Here is a 16827-nt window from a genome sequence, read left to right on the forward strand (position 1 = left end):
CTCACTGACCTCCCTCCCAATTACAATCACGTCTTCCTGTTCATGTTTGCCAATCAATTGGAACTAAACAATTCAAGATTAATTAACCATAAAGAATTGTTAATTTTCTTAAGCATAAGAAGTCTCTCTGTATTTTTACCATTTCGTCAGTTTACCTGAGCAACTTACTACTACTGGCAATAGGCACCCAAGTTCATGTGTCTGGCATTTTTATTAAAATGTTAAATCATTAGGAGAAGTTTTAAATTATTATTAATAAAAAGAGTTGATTAGTAATCAGAAGCATTTTTATGGAAATGACGACAGATGCATATCAAGCTCCAAGACAGATGAAATGTGTCAAAGCAAATCAGTTTGGTGAATTGTTCCCTCATCAATGCCTGTTTTTAAGGCAGAGTTTGCATCTTTATTATCCAAAGAGACAGACCAAACTTTTAAAAATTTAAAGGTGAATTTAAATAGAAATGGGAATATAAATGGGTCTATTTTAGGTTGGGAACAGGTATAAACATTCCATTCTTTCATAGCGAAATAAAAATACAATCTTGGAATTGTTGAAGAACTAAAGAAGCTTCCTGTATACTCACTGTCCCTGTATAATGTTTGCAGATGAAAGAATGTTCTGATATAAATATAGTAGGAAACCATACTAACTTTAATGCTATAAATATTGGAATTCTATGTAAAATAAGATGCTGCATCACTCGAAGATTTCCTTTCAGTTATGCTGGGATAAAAAGCAAAATATTATTTGGCATGTTTGTATTATTTGTAACCCAAAGTTGCTAGAATGGTTTAGACAGTATTCGTTGAATTACACACTGCATTTATACAAGACATATAGATAGGAGACAATGTATCACCGTCTATGAGATGAGGAATGAAGAGACTCAAACAAAGGAAGTGGGAAAATCATGGCATGTGTCACAAATGATACACGGGAGTATCCTGATTCATGACTCTTGACTATTTAGTCTCAAACATTTTCCCTAATTTTCCAGGGTTTACCTGTTTGTTTTTTATTGTGGTTGTTTGTTTGTTTTGGCAACACGTTCTCATCCCAGCCCACATCAAATGTTCTCATCCTAGAACTTACTCCTCAGATCCGAGACACAGCTAGAAAATGACAACTGACCTCTTTAAATTGTTCCCTTTTCTTTCTCTTCCAGTCCCAGGTGCAGCTGGGTTACTGTACAGACATGGCCAAGTCCAAGAACCATACTATACACAACCAGTCCAGCAAGTACCACAGAAATGGCATCAAGAAACTCGGTCACAAAGATACGGATCTCTTAAGGGGGTCGACCCAAGTTCCTGAGGAACATGTGCTTTGCCAAGAAACACAAGGAAGGCCTGAAGAAGATGCAGGCCAACAATGCAAAGGCAGTGAGTGCACACACAGAATCCATCAAGGCCCTTGTGAAGCCTCAGGCCATCAAGCCCAAGATGCCAAAGGACCCCAGCCGCAAACTCAGCCATCTGACTTTCACCGCTCACCCCAAGCTTGGAAAGAGGATTTGGAGCTAAATGGCCAAGGGTTGTAGGCTCCGCCGACAACCAAAGCCCAATGTTCAAACCAAGGCAGAGGCCAAAGCTCCAGCTAAGACCCAGGCATCAGCTCCAGCTCAGGCTCCCAGAGGTCCCCAGGCCCCTGTGAAGGCCCCATAGAAAAGGCTCCTGCTGTGTGAAGACAGAGAGACGGCTGTGACACACACTATTTACAAATGACCAGTGTCCTATGCTGTTTTTACAAATAAACTTGAGAAAAGAAAAAAAAATTGTTCTCTCTTTTTTTGGATATTTATTTTTTACATTTTAAATGTTATCCCCTTTACTGGTTTCCCCTCCAGAAACCCACTATGTCCCTCTACTTCTCTGAGGGTGCTTCACCACCCACCCACCTGCCCACTCCTTCCCACCTCCCCACCCTGACATTCCCCAACACTGGGGGCATTGAATCTTGACAGAAGCAATGTCCTCTCCTCCCATTGATGTCTGACAAGGCCATCCTCTGCTAATTATGCAGATGGAGCCATAGGTCGATCCCTGAGTACTCTTGGGATGGTGGTTAAGTCCCTGGGAGCTCTGAGGGATCTGGTTGGCTGATATTGCTGTTCTTCCTATGGGGTTACAAATTGTTTCAACTCCTTCAGACCTTTCTCTAACTCCTCCATTGTTCTCTCTGTTTTTGAGAACAATATAATTACATAATTTTGCCTGTCTTTCCCTCCTTTCAAACCCTTCCACATACCCCTCCTTGCTCTCTTTCAAGTTCATGGTCTCCTTTTAAAATTGTTTTTGCATACATATATGTATGTGTACTTATATATCCTTACATGTATAAGTACAGCCTGCTCAGCATGTTTAATGTTACTAGATTCAGGGTTGACTGCTAATGGATAATGAATTCCTGTCCTGTTTCCTAAAGAATACTATCCCATTCTCAACATCCCTTTGTCTTCTCTCAATTATTTATTCATTCACATTACGTCCTGATCCCAGACCCACCTTCTACCAGTCCTCCCCTCATGTAGTCCTTCCCCCAAACCTCTACCATTATCCTCTGATAAGAGGAAGAATTATAAAAAAGGATAAGTCAATATAAGCCACAAAGCCCAGATTCCCATGTATTGTAACATACCCAAAGAAGCAAAATAAGAAGAAGAGCCGAAGGGAGGATGCTTGAATTTTACTCAGGACAGGAAATAAAATAGTCATTGGAGTTGAATGGAGGGGGGAAAATCGAATGGGAGAAGGAATAATGAGTTAGGGTTGGGGAACAGGTTTCAAAGTTGGATCAGATGTAGGGAGAACCAGGGAGAAAGGTACAGGAGAGTGAATGGAAATCAGGAGTGTGGGAGTAGGGGGATCCCTAGGATGAGTCAGAAATATGGGATGGGGGAGACTCCAGGAAGACCATTAGGGTGACTCTAGCTGAGACACGTAGCAGTGGGGTCTATGGAGCCACTTTCTTTAGCCAGGCAGTATTCTCAGTGAAGAGATAAGGACACCAACCCACCCACAAAAATTTCAACCACAAATTTTCTTTCTTACAATGAATACAGGGACAAAAATAGAGCAAAGACTGGGGGAGAGGCCAACCACTGACTGGCCCCACTTGCGATCCATCCCATGGGCAAGCAACATCCCCGACACTGTCAATGATACTTATCCTGTTAAGCTTGCAGACAGGTGCCTAGCTCCTCTGAGAGGCGCCACCCAGCAGTTAATAGAAACAGATGCATGGACCGACAGCCAAACTTTAGAAGGAGTTCATGGAGTCTTGTGGAATAGTTGGGGGAAGAATTGAGAAACCTGGAGGAGATTGGGACTCTACAAGAAGACCAACGGAGTGAATAATCTGAACCCCTGGGGGCATCCAGAGAGTGGACCACAAACTAAAGAGCATGTTTGGGTTAAACCTAGGAACCCCCCTTGCCCATACGTTGCAGATGAGTCACTTGGTCTCCATGCCCATCTCCCAACAACTAGAGTGTGAGCTAATCCCTGACTTGGATCCTGCCCTCCTAATTGGACTGCCTTGTCTGACTTCAGTGGGAAAAGGTGCACTTCATCCTGCAGTGACATGAAGTGCAGGGTGGGGATGGGAAGGTACTCAGTATTCTTCGGAACCCTGTTATTTTTTTAGTTGAGGTCTGGGTCAGCTTTTCCAACGCACTTTAGCAATTCTATTAATGTCTTTTCTCCAGCCAATGCTTAGGCAGACGTGTTGGTAATACCTTATGGGTGTAGCTAATGACAATCCTAAAATAAACAGTCTCACAGCAATCTGCCCTATCCTTTGGCTCTTAAAATATTTCCTCCAAAATGACCCGTAAATCTTGTAGGCTAGAAGTGTATTGTAGATGTATCAATTCAAACTGCTCTCCAGAACTCAGCATTTTGGTCTCTGGTTTTCTGTACCGGTCTCGACCTGTCACAAAGGGAAGTTTCTTTGAGCATCCAGAGGACTACATTCATCTGAACACCTCACAGCTTTGTGAAACAGGAAGGAGAGAGTTCTTGTTCCTACTATTTTGAGAACCTATCCTAAGCTTCCTAGAACAAAGTAACACTTGATAAAATTTACTTTCAGCCACTTTCTTGATATCACACAAACCTGTGGAATTAGATTATTCATTCTGTAATTGTTGATTTAATTGATCTCTTTCACTACTAAAAAGTGAAAGTCCACTCATGGGTTTAGCTCTGAGTGAGTGGCATGGAGTTGTGTCTCACAGCACTTCTTCCTTTGTCTCCTCTGTGTGACCTGCACAAGTCAGTTTAAGCTGTCATCTACCTAAAGTCTTACGACACAGTTTTATGGTTACTTTTCCTCAACATTATTTTTTCTCCTAACAGTAACAATGATACAGGTTCTATTATCAGAAAACTGAGCTGGAGAAATCCCTAAAGAATGCTTCCCTAGACAAATAATAACAATTCTCATTGGCAGCTGACAGTTTGAATAGATAATAACACATTTCCAGTGTTCGTGTGCATTTCCCATATCCACGCAAATGAGATCTTTCTGTGTTCTGATAGTGTTCAGTGATTTTTAAGCAGCTGTGTGAGGCAGATGCTAGGCAACTGCACAATTATCACCCAGGATGCTTTAGAAATGGAAGTTCCAAGTATCTCAGGAATCTGGGGTATAGTTACAGAATTTCTTGTTAAATTTTTTTGAGTGACTTTGATGGTACATAATGTTGAGAACCTCTACGGTCACCCAGGGAACACAATTTGTATTCATAAGATCTTATTGTTCTGTCATTTAACATCTTATTCCCATGAATTTCCAGCTTCTAAGCTGGCATTAGTGTAATCTCAGACACATAATTTATTCTCTTAATACTATATTTTTTCCATTTACAGGTGTTATCACTTCTAAAATATTTAGTATAATGTCAGCAGCAAGAAATTGCTTTCTTAATTAACAAGAACTTTGGTTTTAAATCTTCAACTATTTATTAAAGAACCCTATTAATTGAAGGTAACTTTTTTCCTAGCTTGAGTGATACATAAACAACGAGCATCTGTTTGCTGCTGAATCTCACAGTCTCTTAGGGAAGACTCTTAAAGATCAATAACTAAAATTAATATGCACAGACCAAAGACTAAACTTAAGATGTAAACTCTTGACTATTAGAGGAAAACACATTTTTTTAAACTTAAGAATGTTGGAATTGGCAATTATTTCTTGGATATGAAGAGAGAACAAACATAGAAAGAAAAAAGTAGATAAATAGCCTATTTGAAATTTTTAAAACAGTTTGCAGCAAAAGCCACATTCTATACATTAATAAGATAGTTCACAGATGACAGTATTTGCAAAGTATACACTTAATAAATATAACACTCTCTCTCTCTCTCTATATATATATATGATCTCTACAATTCATAGTGTTTTATTACTAATTGCTAGCTTACCAAAGTAATTGCTAAAATTTCCTAAATTACTTAAAATTTGCTAATAATTATTAAAACCAACAGTAAAATGTTATTACATTACCTTCCTATCCTCTGATGAAACCTACACAACCTCTTATTTCACTTTCTGCTGTTCGTACTCAGATTTTTTTCATCGTCATTGCCATTTCTCATATTCAGTAGTACAGCTTTCTACTTTCCTACAGTGTGTTCTCCATACTTCTCTCAGGTCTTGACACAAGTCATACTGTGTACCATTTTCATTCTGCAAAATGCCCTGACCTTCCCTTCTTAAAGTTGCCCACGTTTTCTTTTTCCTAACAGCATTTTAAGTGGTTCTTCAAAAGCTGTATCGAGTTGAGTGATGGTGGTGCATGCCTTTCATCTCAGGAATGAGAAGACAGAGGCAGGTGTATCTTTGTGAGTTCAAGGCTAGCCTGGTCTACAAAGTACATTTGGGGACAGCACAGAGAAACTCTGTCTTAGCAAAAAAATTCGTTATCAAAATTGTAGAATTCTGTGCCCTGTTTATGCCTCATTCTACTATTTTCTTAGCCACTTTTCCTGTGATAAAGAACGTTACTAAAAGCAAGAAGGAAAGAAGAGAGTTGAGTTGGCTTACATGATCCAATTAGAATGGATAATTGAAGGAAGTCAGAGCAGAAACTCAAAGCAGGAACCTAAGCTTAGGAATTGTATCAGGGACTATGTAAATCTGTTCATTGGCTTTATTCCCAATGGCTCTTCCTTAGCTGGCCATTCTCTACAACCCAGGTCACTTGCCCATAATGATGGATTGAGCTCACTGTTGATGATGAACTGAGCTTTCTTGCACAATCACTAATCAAGAACATGACTAACAGACTTGCCTAAAGACCAATCTGATGGATGCATTTTTTCAACTTACATTAACCTCTTCCCAGATCATTAATGACCTGGTGCAAGTCAACAAAATCTAAACAGCCCTTGTGCCTGGCACATAGCTGTTAATCTTCAGGGAATTCACAGAACAAAATTGGTATTTTGCATTATTTTACTCCCTTCTCAGGATGAAAAAGCCTTGCCTTACTGAAGGTAACAAAAAAAATTGAGAATATATAAGATAACAATCAATTAGGAAATCAAGAGCATAAACTAACTTCTAGACAATCATGGTCCCTTCTCCCTCACATGAAGAGTCATACTGTGTGAGTGAACAAGGATGATTACAGCTGAAGTCAAATACTTGTGAACAATCCAGACGTGAATACAATATTCTGATTATGTTACAAAGAAATGAATTATACAACACATAACGATTGCTTTGACACTACCCAGGGTAAAATTATCCCAGCGAAAGTCTGTGTTATTCAATTCTTTTGTCATCTTTAATAATAAAACTTGTAAGTTTATAAAGTTAAGTAAAAAATATACTGCTATCATCTCAGGCAGAATGATACTCCCAGTGATGAGAAGTGCCACAGAACATCCCACTCAGACCTCTTCAGACACAGCTTATTTCCCATCTTAAAGACTGCAAAATGAAAAAAATGCACATAAAGCTGTGTCTGTTGTTCCCTAGGCAAAGTTTAAAATACAGAGACTGCATAATTGTAAGATGAAGCTCGGTATTCTCTTTACATATTCTTATCCAGCAATATCTTTTGAAGTTTCATTCATTATGTAAATGGAGAAAACTACCATGCTCCTATTCTTTTTTTTTTAGGAGTTATATTTGTTTAATTTGAAATATGAAGATACACTTCTGTTTTTTAAATTTTTTTTATTAACTTGAGTGTTTCTTATTTACATTTCGAGTGTTATTCCCTTTCCCGGTTTCCGGGCAAACATCCCCCTAATCCCTCCCCCTCCCCTTCTCTATGGGTGTTCCCCTTCCCATCCTCCCCCCATTGCCGCCCTCCCCACAACAATCACGTTCACTGGAGGTTCAGTCTTAGCAGGACCAAGGGCTTCCCCTTCCACTGGTGCTCTTACTAGAATATCCATTGCTACCTATGAGGTCAGAGTCCAGGGTCAGTCCATGTATAGTCCTTAGGTAGTGGCTTAGTCCCTGGAAGCTCTGGTTGCTTGGCAGTGTTGTTCATAAGGGGTCTTGAGCTCCTTCAAGCTCTTCAAGTTCTTTCTCTGATTCCTTCAACGGGTGTCCCGTTCTCAGTTCAGTGGTTTGCTGCTGGCATTCGCCTCTGTATTTGCTGTATTCTGGCTGTGTCTCTCAGGAGTGATCTACATCCAGCTCCTGTCGGCCTGCACTTCTTTGCTTCATCCATCTTGTCTAATTGGATGGCTGTATATGTCTGGGCCACCTGTGGGGCAGGCTCTTAATGGGCTCTGAATGGATGTTCCTTCTGTGTCTTTTTTAATCTTTGCCTCTCTATTCCCTGCCAAGGGTATTCTTGTTCCCCTTTTAAAGAAGGAGTGAAGCATTCACATTTTGATCATCCATCTTGAGTTTCATTTGTTCTAGGCATCTAGGGTAATTCAAGCATTTGGGCTAATAGCCACTTATCAATGAGTGCATACCATGTGTGTTTTTCTGTGATTGGGTTAAGTCACTCAGGAAGATATTTTCCAGCTCCAACCATTTGCCTACGAATTTCATAAAGTCATTGTTTTTGATAGCTGAGTAATATTCCATTGTGTAGATGTACCACATTTTCTGTATCCATTCCTCTGTTGAATGGCATCTGGATTCTTTCCAGCTTCTGGCTATTATAAATAAGGCTGCGATGAACATAGTGGAGCACATGTCCTTTTTATATGTTGGGGCATCTTTTGGGTATATGCCCAAGAGAGGTATAGCTGGAACCTCAGGCAGTTCAATGTCCAATTTTCTGAGGAAACTCCAGACTGATTTCCAGAATGGTTGTACCAGTCTGCAATCCCACCAACAATGGAGGAGTGTTCCTCTTTCTCCACATCCTCGACAGCATTTGCTGTCACCTGAGTTTTTGATCTTAGCCATTCTCAGGGGTGTGAGGTGAAATCTCAGGGTTGTTTTGATTTGCATTTCCCTTATAACTAAAGATGTTGAACGTGCTCCTCCTACTCTTTAAAGTAATTTTATTTGAATTTACACTAATGGAAATCTACACCACCATGTGTTCATGTGTCCTGTTTCACAGAAAACAAATGTAGGATAGTTCATTGCCTTGGGTTAACAATCCTAATAAAATCTTAAGTATTTACCTCAAGATTTTTTAAACAGCAAGTTCTAAAGTCACACACTTTTTCAAAAATTTTTACTGTTCCTGTAATCTTCACTAATACAGAGTGTTTGTTGTTCGCTTATTTACTGTTTACATTATGTTTGTGTGTGCATGTGTGTGGGGGTGTGGGGTATGTGTATGTGTTTGCTCAGATGACACCAGAGGCAGTGAATCCTTATAGATATAGAATTACAGCGAGCTACAGGCCACTCCAGGTGGGTGCTGGGAATCAAATCCAGGTTCTCTGAGAGAGCAATATTCCTTCATATCCATTGAGCCTTCTCTTTCGCCTCCTAAATATTCATTTCTTAAGGAACATATGCTGAAGCTTTTTGAAAATATTTATTTGCTATGTTCTTTGAACAACTGTCTCTAAAACTGTCTTGCATATTTTAAACTGGAGGATATATTTTCTACTATTCATCATGAAGAAACTTTTGTATATTTCAGATACACATTTTTATTAGTATCTAATTTTAATCTTTATTAATATCTAATAAAGTATACTATACTATAAGATTGCTTTTATGTTGCAAACAATATATATAATGGAGATAGAATTTATAATTTTAATTAAATTGAACTTGTTAGTTTCTTCACTGATTGTATTTTATTTTGTATCTGAATACTCACTATGAAATACTGCTCATTAGATTATCACCTGTATATTTACGTGTGAATATACTTCTCATTTACCTCTGAAATGCTTCTCATTTTCTTCCTATATTCATAAAGAATTCAGAGGTAATACTTTACTATGATAAGAAGAGAATCCCTGGGCTTTTTGCATATCAATATTCAGAATTTTCAGGATCATATGTTCTGATGACAGGTATGCATCTCTTTTGTGCACTGTTATCAATACAGTTGGCAATGCTTCTGTGGATCTGTTTCTGAGCTGGTTTCTTTTCTCCAAAGTCCAATGTATGTACTAGTTTTCCACAGTGTCTTGATTAGTGTATTAGGGCATATCAATGAATGATAGTTCTTGAAATTGGGACGTATGCCGTTCCAACATTTTTTTATATTTAATATAGGTTGGCTAATTGAAGTTATTTATAAAATGAAAAATAAATATTAAAAATTATTTCTTCTAGAATCAGGAATTTTCCATAGTCATGGCATATATAGCTTTAATGAACTATAGTTTTTCAGCAAATAAACTATATATGGCTAAAAAATTAAATAATTATATTGGATGTTAAAAATAAATACAATTCCAGTACTATGAATTAATAAACATTATTAAAATTTACTTTTACTTTCACAGTTTTCTTGTAATCGTGATAAAATGATCTGAAACTCTGCAATTTATGTATTAACCAATCTTTAACACTGATTTTTCTTAACACAGATGGAGAGCATCTAGATTACTAATGATAGTTTCTAGTCAGTACAATTGAAAATAAACCATTAAAACAATAAACACACTTAAATCTTTCAATGAGATAGTCTCCTTAGAAAACTCTTCAGGTAATTCATTGATATACTCTAAAAAATTGTTTCCTGAGGTTGGAGGGCAGCAGGCAGGCAGGCAGTTAGGCAGGCGGGCAATCAGAAAGGCGAAGGGCAGCAAACACAACATTCAGTGATGGCTGCTGTGCAGAGACCAAGGCAGACCTATGACTGCCTTGTCCTCACCATCCTGCCCTAGCTGAAGCCCTCTGGGTCCTGGAACCCCTGCTCCAGCACCACCACAGACTGCCCCCTGAAGTCAGAAGCCTCTTAATCCAGCAGCCAACTACATCAAAAATGAGATCAGCCTGAGTGAAGTTGGAATCTGTGGCTTTGACGATGGCTACACACAGGCCCAGTATACAGATGTGATGTACCCTGAGATCTTCAATGCTGCCTGGGACATCTTAATAGAGAACTATATAAGTACCCTGAAGAGATTTGGAAGTATGACTATGACCCCGGCTTTGCCATCCATAGCTTCCACAAAGACATTTAGAAGAGCCTTCTGATGAAAATTGACACTTTTCATTACATACAAGTAGGAACAGCCTACAGGGGCATCCACCCTATGACTAATGATAAAATGATTGACCTATATGTTGGTACATAGCACATCCTACTATACCATGTGAGCAGCTTCTAGGGCAAGGGCCCTTCCATCAAGTAGTTCATGGACATCTCACTCCCAGAGATGGCACTGGTGTCTTGTGTGGTGGACCACTTTCTGGGCCACAGCCTGAAGTTTGACCAAGTATGCCTCTACAAAAATGTGGCACATGCCGTCCAGGGTGTGCACGCAAAGAACTTCATGTATCAGTAAATTGAGCAAGACATGGAGAAGTACATCCTGAGAGGGGATGAAACATTTGCAGTCCTGAGCCACCTGACGATCCACGGAAAAAGCTGTTCCTCCTCACTAACAGTCCTTTCAGTCTTGTGGACAGAGGCCTGGGGCAGATGGTGGGTCCCAATTGCTGCCACCTGTTCAATGTGGTCATTGTCTGGTCAGACAAACCCAAGTTTTTCACCCAGCACAAGCCTTTCAAAAGCTTGATGAGAAGGACTCCCTCCACTTGGACCATATCACTGGCCTAGAAAAGGTCAAGATTTATCACCGGAGAAACCTGTTTAACTTCCTTCCTCTGACAGAATGGGGAGGACCTTGAGTGCTCTACTTCTGTGACTACCTCTGTCCAGACCTAGTAGATCTTCTGCACACAGGAGGCAACACCCCTTGAGCTGGAGCGGGAGATCCTCATAATCAACACAACCGTATATACACTTATTGATCTAGCAATAGGCTCTCACTGGGCTGCTAGAGTACAGGCAGACTTACAGATGCAGAGTCACTGATGGTGCTGACAAGCTGGATGTGGGATCAGCAAGAAAGAAGATACACCACAAAGGCCCTATTCAGTGCAAATTTGGGAGCATTTTTCCAGCTTTGTACAATGCTACCTACTTCTCCAGGCACCACGTGTGCTTCTCTGACCTATACATGGCCTCTTTCACATGTTTGCCCAACTCCATTGTAGACCTCATTTTCAACCTGCACAACACACCCCTGCAACATGGGCATGATCTAGATGGACGAACTGTGTACCTGCTTCGTGAAGACAATTTTATAGTGACATGGACCACATTCACTGAAGGCACATTCCTTTCAACCCCAGTCACCTTGACAAACAATAAAAGGAGTCTCTGCCTTAAATAAATAAATAAATAAATAAATACATAAATATTCTCAAGTGTAAATATGTGACAACTGACAAGCTTTTAATCACAAAAAATATTTCAAGCATCTATTGAAATAAAGTTTAATGCGACTTACTTTTTCCATCAATGTGTTGAGTTATTCATTTTATAGCCTAATCTCTGTCCCCTCACCTGGTCCGCCATCATACAGTTCCTTATTCTATGCCCTCTCCCCTTCTCCTCTGAGAGGATAGGACTGCCCCCACTCCAACTCCACCCCTAGTATCCTCCCTCTCTGGCACACCAAGTCTCTGAAGGGTTAGGCACATCCTCTCTCACTGAGGCCAGACAAGGCAGTCCAGTTAGGGAAGCAGATTCCCCAGTCAACAGCTTTAGGAACATCCCTATTTCCAGTTGCTGGGGACCCACATTTGTGCAGCATTGTGGGTCTAGTCTGTATATACTCCTTGGTTGGTGGCTCAGTCTCTGAAAGCCCCAAAGGGTATCCTGTGTAGTTCCTATCCCTTTCCCCAAGTCTTCCATCAGAGTCCCCAGGTTCTGTATGGTGTCTAGCTGTGTGTCTCTGCATCTGTTTTAGTCTGCTGCTGAGTAGAGCCTCTCAGCAGACAGTTATGCCTGACTCCTGTCTGCAAGCACAGCAGAATATCATTAATAGTGTCAGGGATTAGTGCTTCCCTGTAGGGTGGGTCTCAAGTAGGGCTGGTTGTTGATTGGCCATTCTTTCAGTTTTTGCCCAATCTTGGATCTTGCATTTCTTTAAGACAGGAAAATTTTGAGGTCAAAAGTTTTGTGGGTGGGTTGATGTCCTTATCACTCCACTGACCAGAAGGTAGACTCTTCAGGTTCCATATCCCCACTGCTATGCCATTCAGCTAAATGTTACCAACATTGACTTCTGGGAGTCTCCCTGATCCCATGTCTGTGGCACTTCCTAGAGATGCTCCTCACCTCCCACCCCTGCCAGCTGCCTATTTCCATTCATTCTCCTCTCTCTCTCCCTCCCTCCCTCCCTCCCTCCCTCCCTCCCTCCCTCCCTCCTCCTCCCCCTCCTCCTCATTCCTCTCTCTCTCTCTCTCTCTCTCTCTCTCTCTCTCTCTCTCTCTCTCTCTCTCTCTCTCCTGTTTCTTCCCACACCTGGTGCTGAACCTCCATCTTCTTCTCTCTATCTCTTCTTTCACTCAGTTCCATCCCTCCCTCTCACTCCATTGACTATTTTATTTCTCCTTCTAAGTGAGATTGTGAGATTCAAGCATCTTCCCTTGGGCCTTCCTTCTTGTTTAGCTTCTTTAGGTCTATGGAATATATTGTGCGCACCCCGCACTGTATGAGTAATGGCCACTTGTAAGTGACTACATACCATGTATGTGTTTTTTGATATGGGTTACCTCACTCAGAATGCTATGCACATGGTGGAGCATGTGTCTTTGTGGTATGGTGGAGCATCTTTTGGGTATATACCAAGGAATTATATATATAATTATATAATTATATAATTGGGTCTTCAGGTGGACCATTTACAATTTTCTGAGAAACTGCTGAATTGATTTTCCAGAGTAGTTGTACAACTTTGCACTCCCACCAGCAAGAGAGGAGTTTTCTACTTCCTCCAAATCCTCACCAGCATTTGCTGTCATTTGAAGTTTTGGTCTTAGCCATTTTGATAGGTTTAAGATTTCCATTTCTCAGTGTAGGCATACATTTTCCACAGCCTATTTTAATAAGGGCACAACCTCTCCTCTTGCCCTCCACCTACCAGAGGTAGTAGGAAAAAAAAAACGTTATTAAGATGTGGGAGAAGTGGACCTGTTTAGCAAAAGTTCCTTGACTGCAAGCTCAATCTTCTTTGTCAGAAGTTTAGTCCCATAGCAAACACCAAATTCTACTCAGAAACTTCAGTGCAGTTCTCTGTCTTTGGGGTTATATTTGTACTGCTTCAGCATCGGTCTTCTCACAAGTTTGCTATATCAAAACATTCTTTTACCTCAGTCTGCTTCAGGGAAACATTTTTCCCCATGTCTGCCTTAGCAAGACACCTTTAACCTACGTGCCCCAGCAAAACAATATTTGTTGTTTCTTGTGTTGTTGAATTCCAACTTTAATCCATGGTGGTCACATAAGATGTAAGGGGTTATTTCAGATTTCTTGTATCTGTTGAGGCTTACTTTGTGAATGAGTATATTGTCAGTTTTGGAGAAGTTTCCACGGGGTGCTGAGGAGTTAAATAATTTTGTTTTTTGCCGTTGGGTAAAATGTTTTATAGAGATGTGTTAGTTCCATTTACCTCATAATATTTGTTAGTTCCATCATTTCTGTTTAATTTCTGTTTCACTGCCTGTTCCTTAGTGAGAGTGCAGAATCCCCTCTATTATTGTGTGGCGTTCAATGTATGATTTAAGTTTTAGTAATTTTTTTATGTATGTGGATGCCCTTGCATAGATGTTCAGAACCGAGTTGTCATCTTGGTGTATTTTTCTTTAATGAGTGTCCTTCCCCATGTTTTTTTTAATAGTTTTGATTGAAAGCCTGTTTTTATTAGCTATTAGAATGGGTACACCAGCTTGTTTCTTATGTCCAATTGCTTAGAAAACCTTTTTCCAGCCCTTTACTTTGAGGTAGTTTCTATTTTTGTTGATGTGATTTTTTTTCTTGTATACAGTAGAATAGTGAGAAATGTATACACTCTTAACCTTTTTATTGGTGAATTGAGTCCATTGATGTTGAGAAATATAATTGACCAATGATTGTTAGTTCTTGTTGTTTTGATGTTAGTGGTGGTACTCTGTGTGTGTGTGTGTGTGTGTGTGTGTCTGTGTGTGTGTGTGTGTGTGTGTGTGTGTGTGTGTGTGTGTGTGTGTGTGTGTTGGTTTTGTCATGGAATATATGGGTTTTTCCGTCTATGGTGATTGAGAGTTTTGCTGGGTATAGTAATCTAGGCTGACACTGTGGTCTCTTGGGGACTGTAAGGCATCTTCCCTGGAACTTCTGGCATTTAAAGTCTCTGTTGAGAAGTCAAATGTAATTCTAAGAGTCTGCCTTACTTGACCTTTTCCTCTTCCAGCTTTTAATATTTTTCTTTGTCTTATATATTTAGTGTTCTAATTATTATGAATGAAGGGGATTTATTTTCTGGTTGAAATTATTTTATGTTCTGTTGGCTTCATGTAAGTTTATAGCCATATCTGTCTTTAGGTTATGGAAGTTTTCTTCTTTGATTTTGTTGATGTTATTTACTGGGACTTTGAACTAGGAATCTTTACCCTATTCAATTCCTATTACTCTTCGCTTTGGTCTTTTCATAATTTCCCAAATTTCCTAGATGTTAGAGCTAGCATTTTCTTTAAAGATGTATACATTTCTTCTATTCTACTTTCTACTTCTGAGATTCTCTCTTCAATCTCGTCTATTCTGTAAATGATATTTGTCTCAGTAGTTACTCTTTACTTTCCTCACTTTTCCATCTTCAGGGTTATCTGTTTGTGTTTCCTTTACTGCTTTTCAGGTCTTGAGTAATTTCATCCATTTCCTTCACCTGCTTGATTTTATGTTGCTGTATTCCTTTAAAGGATTTATTTGTTTCCTCTTTAAAGGTAAAGTCCTCTATCATCTTTATTAGATGAGATTCAAGATCATAATACTGCACTTCAGGTGTGTTATGATATCCAGGGCTTGCTGTTGTATGAAAGCTGGGTTCTGATTGTGACATATTGCATTGAATTTTGTTGATTTTGTTCTTGTACTTGCCTTTATCCATATGGCTGTCTCTGGTATTGGCTGGCCCGGTAGTCACTGAGTGTAGCAGACCTCTGGAACCAGTTGTCTTTGGTGGCAGCAGGCCTTCCAGGAGACAGGCAAAGCTCTGGTCTGGGGAGTGGAGTACATATATACGATCACAAGTAGTAATATGGACAAGAAGATGGTGCTCAGAAAGGACAGGGAAGTCCTCACAGTTGCTGGGTTTGCTGGGGGCTCAGCAGATGTGGGCCTGGGGCACAGGCTTCTCACCTGTTTGTCTTGAGTGGCAGCAGGACTCTTGAGTGTCACATCAAGCTCTGAGTCGGGGAGTGGAGTGCAGATCCTCTATTACAGGTAAGGTTGTATACTGGAAGACAGAGCACAGAAAAGACCTTCATGTGATTTTAAAAATTCATATTTACCCAAAAGCTAAATATCCTGGAGATCCACACTACAACTAGCAAAAAATGATAAAGTCAATAAAATGTCGATATTCTGCTATACTCATAGCTTGGTGCCTAGTTCAGTTGTCATCAGAGAAGCTTCCTCCAGTAACTGATGGAAAGAGGTACAGAGAGGCACAGCCAAACATTAGATGAAGCTTGGGAAATCCTGAGAGAGAAGGATTGTAGGAGCCAGAAGTGTCAAACCACCACAAGAAACACATAGAATCAACTAATACAGATTCATAGGGATTTACAGAAACTGAATAGAGAACCAAGGAGCTTGAATGTCTGACCTTGCTCAATATGCATATATGTTACAGCTATGTACCTTGGTCTTCTTATGGGACTCCAAACAAGAACGAGCTGTCTTTGATTCATTTGCCTGTTTTTTGGTACCTATTTCTCCATATCTCATAATGGGTTGCCTCATACAGTCTTAATACCAGGGAAGGTGCCTAGTCTTACTGAAAGTTGTTTGATATCCACGGGAGGCCTATGCTTTCTGAATAGAAATGGACGAGGAGTGGATAGGTGCAAAGGAAGGAGTGGATCTGCTCAGAGGGTAGGTTAAGGGAAGGCACTGACAGGGCAGGAAGGACTGGAATCTGCAGTCTGGATGTAAACGTTGTAATAATAATAACAACCTATCAAAAAGAAAATGAATTTAAAATAACTCATGTTAAAAATAAAACCTCCCAGCATTTTTGGGGTGGAGGCAATATGATTGAAGTTCAAGATCAACCTCGCTTATATAAGAATATGATATCAGCAGAGCCTACATGAGATCCGGGTTCAAAATAAATAAATGGGTGAAAGCAAAATATTAAAGAGTAGAAATG

At 39.9% G+C, this 16827-nt stretch overlaps 2 pseudogenes; both read left to right on the forward strand.

Annotated features, from left to right (window-relative positions):
- Positions 1-1199: 1199 nt before the first annotated feature.
- On the forward strand, positions 1200-1697 carry LOC134481626 (large ribosomal subunit protein eL29-like; annotated as a pseudogene).
- Positions 1698-10228: 8531 nt separating this feature from the next.
- On the forward strand, positions 10229-11744 carry Rpl29-ps13 (ribosomal protein L29, pseudogene 13; annotated as a pseudogene).
- The last annotated feature ends 5083 nt before the right edge of the window (positions 11745-16827 follow it).

Source organism: Rattus norvegicus, chromosome 13, assembly GCF_036323735.1.
Source record: "Rattus norvegicus strain BN/NHsdMcwi chromosome 13, GRCr8, whole genome shotgun sequence".
NCBI classification, from domain to species: Eukaryota; Metazoa; Chordata; class Mammalia; order Rodentia; family Muridae; genus Rattus; species Rattus norvegicus.